Genomic DNA, 12,998 nt, shown 5'->3' on the forward strand with positions numbered 1-12,998 from the left:
ACACTTAAACACAAGTGGTGATTGATCAGTTAATTTAAACACCTGCTCTACCGATGATCTGTCAGCGAGTTGGTGTCTGGGTTGCCTTGTTTCTGCGTTAACTGAACAAAAACAACCCAAATTCCACAGGACATCTGCATGTTAAGGTTGTCATAGTCAAGCAGAACTACTTCCCAGTTTCTCAATATTTTTTTTTAATTAAAACCTTTTCCTTGGATATGAAATGTGTTGCCTACTTGTAGTGTTGACAATTAATAGCAAAACATTGCATTCCTTTTTCAGATTTTTGCGTAATTTTTGTAACTTTCCTGACTCAATGGCGCATATGTGGCACTATACGTAAGTCACTGTATGTCCAATCCAGTATAGGCATGTTGCAATAAGCAGTAAATCATTTAATTACATAATAAATTCAAACAAGCTCAATAATTTCCATTTGCATGATTTGCATGATTCAGTACTAAAAAAATGATTTTCTTTGGTTAAAAAAAAATCAGTTTTTATTTCTTTTTTACCAAAAACTGATTGATAAAGGTCTTCAGTCTGGTGCTTTGGTCTGAGCTAGCCTGTTTTTATAAAGACAGTTTTGTTGTTTCTGTTGTTTTGTTTATTTATTTTGGATATTTAAAGTGTCTTCTATTTCTAGTGATAAATGTTCACTAGAATTTAAAGTTTACTGATCTTTCAGAATGCTATTACCATTATATTACTTGAAAATGGTCACAAAGCAACAATATTATCGTTTATCGTGATAACTTCAGCTAAATTTGTTACCGTGACCGACCTAGTAATGTATACCAATAGCTGATCCTTTAGGTTTTGTATTGTTTGTTCAGACAATATTCTAACAGTGCTTCATCTAGGCATCAAAACACCAATTTAGTCTTCCTGTCTGTGAGAACGTTGGAAAGAAAAACACGCGAGCAGAGTGGGTAGTGTTGGGGTGAGAGGGGCCAACTATGAAGGCGATGAAGCAGAGCTCAATTTGGACATCAAACACAGGAGGAGAGATGTGAAGGCAGTGGCATGTGGGCCTGCGATGTCAGGAAGGAGCTCTGTCCTGACTCAATTTCCAGCCCTCCCGTGGGAATCCCACGCATGTTGCAACAATGTGGCAACACACTTCATCCCATTACCCCCGAGGCTCTTTACCCTCAATCTGCTCTCGTCTCAAAAACTGACAACTTGACTGTATTGAACTTGTTCAAAGCCTTTCTTAGTTCTTGGAAAAACTGCGAGGGTGAGAAATTAATCATTTCTGTGCCTTTGAAAGTTTGAGGGGTTGAACAAAAGACGCATGAATGAGTGAGAAAATATTTGAATCTCAAATTGCAGTGAGTTACTCTCCATACGAGTGAAATGTATCAACTAAGTGACAAGCAGCTGAAAAATTGCGCTTCCTTGTGGAGGGCAAAATTCATCTTGGCCAACAACAAATCAAATTGATCAAATCAATAATTCCCTAATGTTGATGGAAACTTACTAGTTCCTTTGGCAAATTATTTCACTTATTGCAAAAAAATTTTTTCTCACAAGTAAAGCAATTTGCCAGTTAAAGTCACTTTTTCATCAATATTAAGGAGTAATTGATATATCTTTTTGAAAAGTTACTTGTAAGTTAGTTTTGTCGTATTTTAAGCGTACTAAGATATTTGCACGACAAACTAGACCAAAGATATTTCGTAAGATTTTGTCTTTGCAAGTACTAGTACTTAGTAGTACTAGTGCCTCAAAATCTCTACGAGCCAAGAGATTTTGAGGGGTGTGGCCTAATTTGGGGATGAACAGTTTGGGGTCAGGATGAGAGGAAGCACACACAACTAAACAAACTTGCATAAAAATATCAAAAGTTGCACAGAAACATAAAAATAGCCTCCAAAATAACATATTTAGACAGTTTAATGGCAAAAAGTTGATTTTTTTAGATTAGTTACTCTTTAAGTTAGACATTTTTCAAGATTCTTGAAGTTTTACACGCTATTTCTTTTGCAAGTGGCAGTTTAGAAATGTTCTTATTTTCTCTGCCAAATTTCTGTGTGATGTTGTGCTAATGAAAATATGAAAACCTTCGATTTCAGATTGTTTTCAGAGTGAAGTGTATCACAGCATGGACTGGCTGCTAAATAAAACATGAATTTTGTCACTTTAATACCGTAAAGAGATGTTATGACCATTAAAGAAAATCAAGTGATCAATTAATGACAGCTAAATGTGATGTACTCAGTCAATTTTGTGCTGAGATACAACTAATGCAGTCATTAATATTTGAAAATGGTAAACAACACCTCAGTAATGTATTTGGAAAACTGTAAGGAGAGTAGCAATTATGAGTAGCTGCATGAAAAATGAAGATGACTCCAGGATAGCAGATCTATAAGCTTGTTAATGATTGGTAAGTCATGGTTTCCGGATCGGTTTGAACATGGAGAAGATCCTTATCTGCCAAGGTCACCGGCGTTCTTCTCTTCCCCTCCCGGGCCGCCAAACGTTTCGGCGAAGGTGCAAACGATACGTCCCTCACCGCTCTGTGTGGAGCCAGCGTGGCAAAATGTGACACAAGTCGTATCGTTTATCATCATTTTTCAAGAGGTAATTAACAGCAAATGAGAAAATGGCTGCTGCCCTTCAGGATACTGCAGTCTATGCTGCATTCATGATTACAATAAATAGAGAAGTAATGGTGCTTTCGCTCAGCCATACGAACACTGTTGATGGAAAACAGTTCAGGAAACTAAAATCCTAACCTTCCAACAAAAGATTTGCTGTAGATTTGTTTGTAGATTTAAAATTTATGTTGACATCTTGATGCTACAACCAATGCTAGTCATCGTCCAGCAAGGAGAAGGGGGCGAGATCTATAGACTATTTTTTTTCTGATCGTACGTTCATGTTTGAGCTTGTGTAATTTAGAGAAAGTCCAGAGTTAATGAATGTATGTAGGGTTATCTCTGGGGTTGTATGTTTACACACCAGTTTTTATGAATGACAGAATCTGTCAGTGATTGATTTTAGCGAGACGCTACCTGACAGTAAGAACTGTTTGAATCCTGTGACCAGTCTTTTTGTGATAACGGCCGCAGTGATTGAGTGATATCCCTGGCCTCCTGATGAACATATCACCGCGGCGACTGACAGGCTCCGCCGCTGTCACCGTTGACGTGTCGCTCACCTGACTTACCGTGCCGATCACGCTGCTATGTCCTCATCATTTTTTAAAAGCTCCTGTAGTGTCATTTCCTGTGCTATGCTTGACTTGAATCTGAGGAAATGAAGCCTGAGTGAGGTGAATTATTACCCACGGTGACTTTTAGACTAATTGAGACCATTACGCTATGCAGCACAGGAAAATAGAGTGCCGACTCTGGCGGCAAACAGACTCCCAGTGCGCGGGCTCACCCCCACCACACCAAATCATAAAAAACAGCGCCCTAATTTGTCAGTTAACCTTAAATGTCAAGGTGAAACGCAAAGGTTGAATGTAAATTAGTGGCGTGAAAAACATGCTCCCACGACCCCAATCTGCACAGTTCATGGTCTTTGTTTAGATTTGCTTTTTAAATGGGTTATCCCTAATTAGAAGTGACCCTTGGGCTGAACTGCTTGGTTAGTTCATTGTGTTAACAGCTCACCATGCAAGGATAGGTGTCTAATCAAATGTCACAGTTCAGTTGCGAAGTTAGTGACCTGCATCGTTGTGGTTTACGACGGGAGGGGACTGCGCGAGCTCTCAAATGGGATCCATGTAGAATCACCACCAGATAATACAGAAAGAAGATTTCATCCCTCTTAGTGTGACTGGAAGACGAAAAAAGGAGCAAACCCAATGAAACGCAGAGCAATATGTCAGCTAGTTAGTCCTTTTGCTAGTTAAAATAACTTCTACTAAAGCAACAGGTAGTTATGCTGACAATTATTGAAGCTAACATCAACTAAAACTAGTGGTTAGTTAAGCTAGCAAGTACTTTAGCTTGTTGCTAGGTAGGCTAACGGCTACTCAAACTTACTGCTATATAAACTGCTACTTTAGTTAAACTAACAGCTAAACACTCACACAGCTACTTTAGCCAGCACCCGTATAGACTTACTTCCACTTAAGTCAATAGCTGTACTACCATAAACTTTAGCTCATAGGTGCTAAAGCTAAGATTTATTCTATCTAATAACCATTTAGAGTAGTAGCTTATAAAACTAAAATTTTCTCAAGCTTTTTTACCAGCTTGTATCTTGCCAGATACAACACAGACTTTTTGTTTAAAATTACTTCCAGCTATACATCTGATCCATGTAGTCTCACTACCAGGTGGTACATAAAGATGTAAAGATTTCATCCCTCCAAGTGACTAGAAGAGGAAAACAAGGAAGAAACAGAATGAAGTTTCTTCGTTCTTAGTTAGTTAATCCTTTTGGTTGTTAAAATAGCTACTTCTAAAGCAACATTTAGATTTACTAACCTTTATCAAGCTAACCACAGCTAAAACTAAAAGTTAGATAAGCTAACTAAGCTTAAGCCTGTTGCTAGCTTAGCTAATATCCAGTAGTACAGCAGGTAGTTAGGCTAACAGCTACTCAAGCTAACCACTATATAAACCAGCTACTGTTCAAATTAAAAACTAACAGCTAAACATTCATGCTACTATTTTAATAACTATAAGATAACAGCTACTTAAACAACCAGCAACTTGAACGCAAAGATGCTAAAGCTAACAATTTTTCTGTCTAATAACCATTTAATGTAACAGCTAATCGAGCTAAAATTTACTCAAGCCTTTTACCGTCTTGTATCTGCCAAACGAGACAGAATCTTGTTTAAAATAAAGTAAGTTTTTATTCCTATGCTGTCCATAAAGATTTAAAGCTCTGCAATGATAAAATACAGCATTTTTGTTTGCGAAGAAAGGTGCCAACGTCGGCAGTATTGATTATCCCTAATTAGAAGTGACCCTTGGGCTGAACTGCTTGGTTAGTTCATTGTGTTAACAGCTCACCATGCAAGGATAGGTGTCTAATCAAATGTCACAGTTCAGTTGTGAAGTTAGTGACCTGCATCGTTGTGGTTTACGACGGGAGGGGACTGCGCGAGCTCTCAAATGGGATCCATATAGAATCACCACCAGATAATACAGAAAGGCTGTAAAGAAGATTTCATCCCTCTGAGTGTGACTGGAAGACGAAAAAAAGGAGGGAACAGAATGAGTGCAGAGCAAAATGGAACCCAAATCCCCCCGAGAATAATATGGAGATCTGCCTAACATAAGATCCTTGTGGTAATGCAATTTAAGTTGGAAGGAAAAAATGTCAGGGTAATCTCATCAGTCCGTCAGAGAGAGGGATGTCAGACATAGCCTGTGGCGAGCCTCCAGCAGGGCCGCTTCTATCCTTCACAGAGCACCGCTCTGTCTCCTCTCCTCTGCTTTTTCTTTCCATCACAGAGCAGAACCACCACTGTATTGTGATACGGTCCTCACTGTCGATTCATGTAGCCGAGCAGAATGTGCAAATAAACTCAAATCCGGAGTAGCTGCGCAACGTTGGAGACAAAAGGCTAAATAAACAAAAATCTACATGGGTGATGTCTATACTGTGTCAGAAACAGACAGATTCTGCCCAGGTACCATATGCATGATAGGTCATTAAGGTCATCCCTAAAAGAATAATGAGGGGAAGGTGAAACGACATGCAAGAAATCATTCTGTCGGTCATATGGAGATAGGATCTCTAAATCAGTGGACCCGACCCTGTAAGCTCCAGGGGAAAGAGAGGCGCAGAAACCTCCTGGGACAGAGCAGCTTAAAAGGATAAAAACGCAACAGGAAGTATGTAAATAAACTATAAATATAAGAGAGAGACTATTTATTCATCTGTTTGTGTTAGCGTGGGCCTTTGTGTTGTTGATTCATCAAATATCAGTGAACAGTTTCTCAAACTATCAGCTAGTTAAGCTAGCAGCTACTCCGAATATTACTGCTACTTGAGCCTGTTGATAGTCAAACCTAACAAGCCACTTGAGAATCACTGTACAACAGGTAGTTAGGCTAATATCTATTCAAGCTAACATCAACCCAAACTAATAAGTAGACAGTATAGCAGGTACTCAAGCTAACTGCTAATCCAGCTTGTAGCTAGTTAAGACTTGCTAGTTAAACCAATAATTACCTGAGCAACAGGTAAAAAAGTTGATATCTATTTGGCTAACAAATCAAAACTCAACTAGCTAAGATAGCAGGCACTCAAGCTAACCGGTATGCCCCTTTAGTTAAGCTTGTTGCTAATTAAGATAGCTACTACTCAAGCAAGTTAGTTAGGCCAACATTTATTCAAGCTAACTGCAACTTATTCAAATAGCTAGTTAAGGTAGCAGGTACTTAACCCTATTGCTAGTTTGGCTAACAACCAGTCAAAGAACAAGTAGTTTGGTTAATAGCTACTCAAGCGACTCACTATATAAACTAAATGATTTTAAATCAAAAAGCAAACAGCTAAACACTTGTACAGCTATTCTAGCTAACATCTAAATAAAGTAACTTCCACCTAAGCTAAAGGCTACTCTAGCTAACAGCTATTTAAACTACCAGCATCCTGAGCACAAAGATGCTAGAGCTAATGATTATTCTGTCTAATAACCATTAGTAAATCAAGCTAAAATTCCCTTAAACTTTTTGTTATTTTATATCTTACCAACTAGCCATATTCTTGTTTAAAGTCACTTCCAGTAAAACATAAACACTCTCATACTAGCAAGTAGTAAATATGAAAGTCAAGTATTTTTAGAACTCAATTCTTGTCATATGGAACTATCAACACGACCAAAATCCTGGGGATAAGAACCGTGAAACCCGGGAGATGAAAGGCCACATAAACAAAAATCTGTCTGAAAGCACGCGTTCCCAGGTCAGAAACTGTCAGATTCTGCCTCGAGTGCCATCTGCGTAATATTGTAAGGTCATCCCTGAAAGATTATAATGAAGAGAAGGTGACACGACCAGGAAGAAATCATCCCGTCGGTCATATGGAGATAGAATCTGTAACTCACTGAACCCTGCACGCCGTAGGGTAAAAACCGATGAGTGTACTCAAAGTTGATTAAAAGTTTATTATTTCCACAAACTGAACATGAAGAAATGTTATTGAATATCCAAATTTCATACCATTTTCTTTTAACGCTGATTAAGTAGAGTGATTCTGGAATTATTGACGAAAGGTTTGCAATCCATAACTGCCATCAGGAATTTCAAATGGAGCGCCTGAGGACATTGGAGGGGTGTGGAAAAGTGGCAGTGCGCCATATCAGAGTGGGAGATAAGGCCAGATTGTGGTGTATTGATTCTAGATAAACATCTACTCTCAAACACAAGCTGCCGGTCTGTTTCTGGCCGTCGGAGAAGACCTGATAGGTCTGGATGTGCATGTTTCCCCGTTTTGATCCGATCTGTTATTTCAGTGTCTGGCACCAGTAGTTTACATCGCTCCGTTTGTACACAGTCTCAAATTAACTGAGCACAGAAACTCTGCGGCTAAATAAATCAGTCTGCAATGCATTCAACATTTAGGGAGTGTTTCGAATAAAGGTAAGAAAAGAGAAATTTCAAATATGAAAGCTCTGCTCTCTTAGAAAGTACTCAGTACTCATTAAATTTAATATTTTAAACTCAAGAAATTGACTTTTTTGGATGGCACGCACCAAAACAGTCCATGATTTGAATCCCATCCATTGGTTTTCTTGAGTTTTTCAACCTTCAATACTCGAATACTTGAGACTTCCTCTCAAAACGTGTACAACTGCCGATGTTAACAGTTCAAAACATCAAATATTGCTAATTTGTGCTGTGGAAGCCATCTTAGCACAACCACAGAAGCTAACAGCTATTGTTTTCTGTTCGTCAGGGTGCAGCCAATCAGTGGCAAGGAAAATAAATCCAATAGCAGTTGATGCTAATTTAGCTTCCAAAACTGCATTTTCTTCCCGATATTTTAAATATGCTCTACAAAAAATATCTGTACGTTTACACTAGCCCTGCTTTTTCCGCTTTGATCAAACTATAAATCATTTGCCTAAAACGTTTGGTTCATTTGGGGAGGTGAGGATGCTTAAGTGAGCTCTGGTCCCCCTACAAACTTCGGCCTCGGTTTGGTTAAAGTGAACTAAAGGGGTTCAAATGCGTATGTGAGCGCCAAGTGGATCAGAAATCGCTCCAAAAGTAGGAAGTGAATTACAGTGCAGGGCATTCTGGGTAAATACAACCATAGTGCTACTGAAAGACTAGTGCTAGCAGGAGAAAATATCTCAAGGTTTTTAGCTAAAGACAAGAGAAATCAACTGCTAAAATCTGACGCCACTCCATTTTTGCTTACATTTTGCAAAACAGGAAATTGCGCTCAGTGTCATCTTCTGAGGTTTTTGTGTAGTTTCCTTCAGTGGTTCTTGGTGCAGCGCCCCTACAGGTGAGGAGGGGAACCTGATTTTCATTTAGTTTGGTTTGTTTGACACATTGCAGTGAGAAAGAGAAACACAGCAGCTACAAATATAACAAATGTTGCAATTTTGATCCCCAATTGAACAGAGTAAGGAGTCCACTGTAAAAAAAAAAGTCATCGCTTTGAAGGAATTTTGACTTGAAATGTTTTATCCCAGCATCATTGGAGGTTGTTTTGAGTATAAACAACCTGTTAAATAAAAATATCTCTCAATATCTCAATCAGATTTAAGTCTTGGCTTTCATTTGGACAATCTAAAACCTTCATTTTATGCCACGGCATCAATATTTAAAAAAAAATGCTGAGTTAGTTTATGGAGCAGGATGTGGACCTTCCCAAACGCTCCACTTTTCTGTCATCTTTCACAACCGTTGGAGATCATTAAATGTTTTTTGGTAAGTGTAAGTCAGACCTTCGTGTCTTTTCTGGTTTCTGGAAATCTGTCCTGGTTGCAGCTTTTGCTCATTCTCCTTCAGATTTATAATAAATATCTTTTCACACTTCTGTAAATTGGTAAAAAAAAGTTTTACAGATTAAATGGAAGCAGGAAGTAGTAGAAAGGCAATGCAACACAAATTGGCAAACGGCAAATAGATTTAAAATTTTCACACAATCCTTGATACCAGTTAAATTTGAATGCAAAAAGATAAAAACACAAGTAATTTTAAAAAGTAAAGATACAAAACGAATTGTAGATCTGAGCAAAACATTAATCCAAATGGCATTAAGCATTAAACATGCCAGTGATGTTGTGGTTTACTGCAAAAAAGATAAAATAATCTCTTTTTAATAATGGAAAGAAATCATCCTGGTAAATGGTGATTTGTGGGAACAGACTCAAAGACGAAACAAAAGAAATGCAGAATATCAGGAACACACAAAGACCTCAGATACGTTTTTACAGCCACTGATGTGTCTTTACTGTGGGGTTTTACCATAGAAGTAAATAAATAAATAAAAAAGGTTGCTGACTGACAAAATGAAAAGACTTTGTAAGGAAGTCATGGAGATCACTGCACCATTGTAAGCTGCTATAAATTAAAAGACGCGAAAGAGAGGAAAACGTGGGCCTGCAAGAGGATTACACCAGCCTCTTTGTTGCCTAGCTGCCTGCGGTACACGCATTTTAACTTGTTTGTTATGATCATTTTTTGCTTTATGCTCAATATACTGATGTGCTTTTTTGCTGAATAGGAAACTGCATGGAAACATGAAGATTTGCCTGAACTGAGCTGAATGAGGGCTCCATTAGCGGCTAATGCATGGGAGAAGCTTCTGGATGTAAATAAGACGGAGCCGCCGCTTTGAGCTACAGATAGTTTTTAAAGGAGGTGGGTTCTGTTCACCACTATTACCAATGTTTCAACACAAACTCTGAAAACTAATAACACCACTCACTGCAGTAATCATTTGTCAAAACGGCTGAAACAAGCTGCTCGAAACTGGTTAGCATGTCAATGCTAGCCAGTTTCGACTGGCTAGCATTGTCGAAAAATTGACTGATTTTTCACAAACAAAATACCGCTGTTCATACAGATTTCACTCTAGAGAAATAATTGATGCATCAAAAGATAGCTAATGGGGTCTGCTTTCAGAGAATATAAGAATCATTGCTGTAGGTTTTACGGTTTTCTTTGAAACACTTTCTGAGCACCAACATGTCACGCCCTTCATCCATTGAGCTCCATATAAAAAAAACAATATGTTCCACTGGCAGATTATTTAACGTATTGCAACACATTTTCCCATTTTATAAGTGAAAGAATCTCCCAACTATGGTAACACTTTATTTGACGGATTGTGAATAAGACTGTCATCAATATTAATAAATAAAACAAGCTCCAGCATCTCGATGAAAAGTTACTCGTTACGTTAGTTTTATTTCAATTGTACTATAAGATGTTTGGACTGGAAACTAGATCAGAAATAGTTGGTAAGATTTTGTGTTTTTGCAGTGTGTTGTATCTGACTGTAAACAAGGATAATTGAAGATTAGCTTTTGGACTTGTTACTTCTCATCATTTTTGTTCTGATTTTGACCTTCAGGCAAATGATGGAGCCATAAAACCGTTCCAGTTTTCAGGCATTCCTCTTTAAATTACTTAAATTGGTTTTGCTTTTGGATCCTAACTTTTAGTTTTAAAGGTTAAAAGGCGTTTTTTTTTAACCTACTTTGGGATTTATTTTAATCACAGCAGTGTTGGAATAATATTTCACTACTGATGTTTTACAGCATTGGTTTGCTAATGTGTTTCTATTTCACTTTAGCTCCTACAAAATGGATTGCCTATATCAGCATAGCACTATATAATCCACAAAGCATTACCCAGTGGGGACAGTAAAGTATATTTGATTTGATTTAACTTCAACAGCAGCTTGTGGAGCAACAAGCACTAGCAGGCTCACTCACAACATAACCAGAGTGCTGTGGTTAAGAAATGGAGAAGGCGCGGTGGTTTTGTTGTTCCCTGACCCTCTTTCTCTTTTCCTCATTTATCTAAAGTCGTAAAGCAGCAGCACCAGCAGTCTGCTGCCATCAATCTCAATCGGCCTGCACTTCCTGCACCGCTCTGATTGGACGTAATGATCTCCGCCTGTCACTTCACACACTGATATGTTTCTTCCCGTGACCCATCTGCTTCCCTATTCTGCCACAAGCCGCCGGGGTGTTTACCACGGACACTCACAAGCAGGGTCCTCCCACGCGCCATTCACTCCAGGCTACCTAACAATCCCTCACCATCATGTGCTTTCCCCTCGCATCTTTTGTCTGCTCGCTCCCACTTTTGTGGAGCATCATTATCACTTACATATGCAACATAAAAGGAGTGTTTTTCTGCAGATATGTATGTGAAAACTGTTCATTTTGAATAACAAACCTTAAGGGAAGGAGCCAATTACGAGGCTTATGCAGTATGTTGAACATGTGCAATGAGAACATTTTACAATGCCCAATCTTAAGAACTTTAATCACAAAACAGAAAAACTTACTTTCTGACACCATATAACTCTTAATTAGACCCATTTTCTTCGGGCACAGTAGCCGCATCCTCAAATTACACAATGAAAACCCCTCAGCTGTCTGCCAAGCAAAGCAAACCCTGCATAAATCTGGCTAAAAGGTTTTTCGCTGAGGATCAGATAGCAGCCATGTTCCTGAGATTAGGAGTGGAGGAAACGACTTGGTAAAGAGGCCAAATCTGTGTAAACGAAACCCCAAAGAACACACATTACGACAGCGAGGAATTAGAGGAACAACAGCGCCGGGATCACGATAAGGACGCCGCTCAGTCGGGTGATGCCAGTCTGAGTTCCCACTTGACATGGACGACTCGTATCAATAACAAGAAGAAACCATCAACGCTGACATCTGAGGCAGAGGTAGTAACAGGAAAAGATGCTTTTGGCCGTGAATTTGTGAAGCCTCTTCAATTTCCTGTCTTCAATAGAAAGTGCTGAATTAGGAAAAAAAGCTGGTGGACTTTAGAGTGTAAAGTTTATGTTCTTGAAAGCAGGTTTAATGTAACACGAGCTCTGTTTCGATTGCACAAGTTGGAATTAAAGTAAATTTGCTTAATTGAAATGCATAATTTTGAAAAATCTCAAGTTTTTTGATAAGTTTTGTCAAGTCAGGTTTTTTTGTGCTAAGATGAGATGTTTTTTTGGCTAACAAAACTGCAGTAGAAACACATTTTTTTGCATCAGACTAGTCGTGATCAACAACCGGATATTACTGCTAGCGGAAACGACAAAGAAGATGACAGGAAGTGATAGGAGGATAATGGCACAACGTGTTTTTTAATGACTTAAATGGAAACAGCCAATTGCGAAATTGTGTTTTTCAATATTAGTGGAATATTGACAAAGTTTTGTGCACATTTGTAAAGGAACATAACTATACCTGCAGAGCTGGGAAGAGTATTTTCTTCCTTATAGATACTTTGGCTTTTTCTTGGTTTTATAAAGAGACGAATCATCCAAACTAACCTTCCTTTAAAACGTGAATAAACTGATTATGCAGATTTTTTTGGACCTAGTAAGTGTTTCAGCAGTTTTCTGGAAGTTTGTTCCAGATTGGAGGAGCATAAAAACTGAATGTTTCTCCATGTAAACTGCAAGGAATTGGTGCTTATTTAATCCTAGAAAATGTACTTCAGGTGATAAAAGGCTGACTTTGTAATAGTCTTTATGTGTTTCTGAATGTTCAGAATCAAGCTAAAATAACAAAATTTCTCAACAGCAATGTTAAAAATTTGTCGGTTATCATAAATAATAGATAGCAGACATTTGATTAGATAAAAGCTTGCGGTCTGGCAAACAACCGTAAGCAGATGGAAATTTTGGAAAGGGGGTAAATACTTTTCTGAGCATTTTCATAAGTGTTAAAATGGATACAGAAATTGCAGAGTGGCAGATATCTTAGTTTCTATAGAAATCTAGGTTGTCTAGATGGAACAGCTGTTCTTTCCAAAGGTCACCTGCAAATGTTTCAGTTTCTTTCATAGTAGCAGATTATAATTGGGTAA

The 12,998-nt window shown here is 38.3% G+C and overlaps 1 long non-coding RNA gene across 1 annotated transcript in view; it reads right to left on the minus strand.

Moving 5' to 3' along the window:
* Positions 1–12,998, minus strand: part of LOC116711869 (uncharacterized) — a 463,421-nt gene that overhangs the window by 426,973 nt on the left and 23,450 nt on the right. Inside the window, exon 2 of the long non-coding RNA XR_004337352.1 lies at positions 1,723–1,728. This is a non-coding gene — a long non-coding RNA (uncharacterized LOC116711869). The remainder of the gene's footprint in view (positions 1–1,722; positions 1,729–12,998) is intronic.

The sequence above is a fragment of the Xiphophorus hellerii genome, chromosome 21 (assembly GCF_003331165.1).
Source record: "Xiphophorus hellerii strain 12219 chromosome 21, Xiphophorus_hellerii-4.1, whole genome shotgun sequence".
NCBI classification, from domain to species: domain Eukaryota; kingdom Metazoa; phylum Chordata; class Actinopteri; order Cyprinodontiformes; family Poeciliidae; genus Xiphophorus; species Xiphophorus hellerii.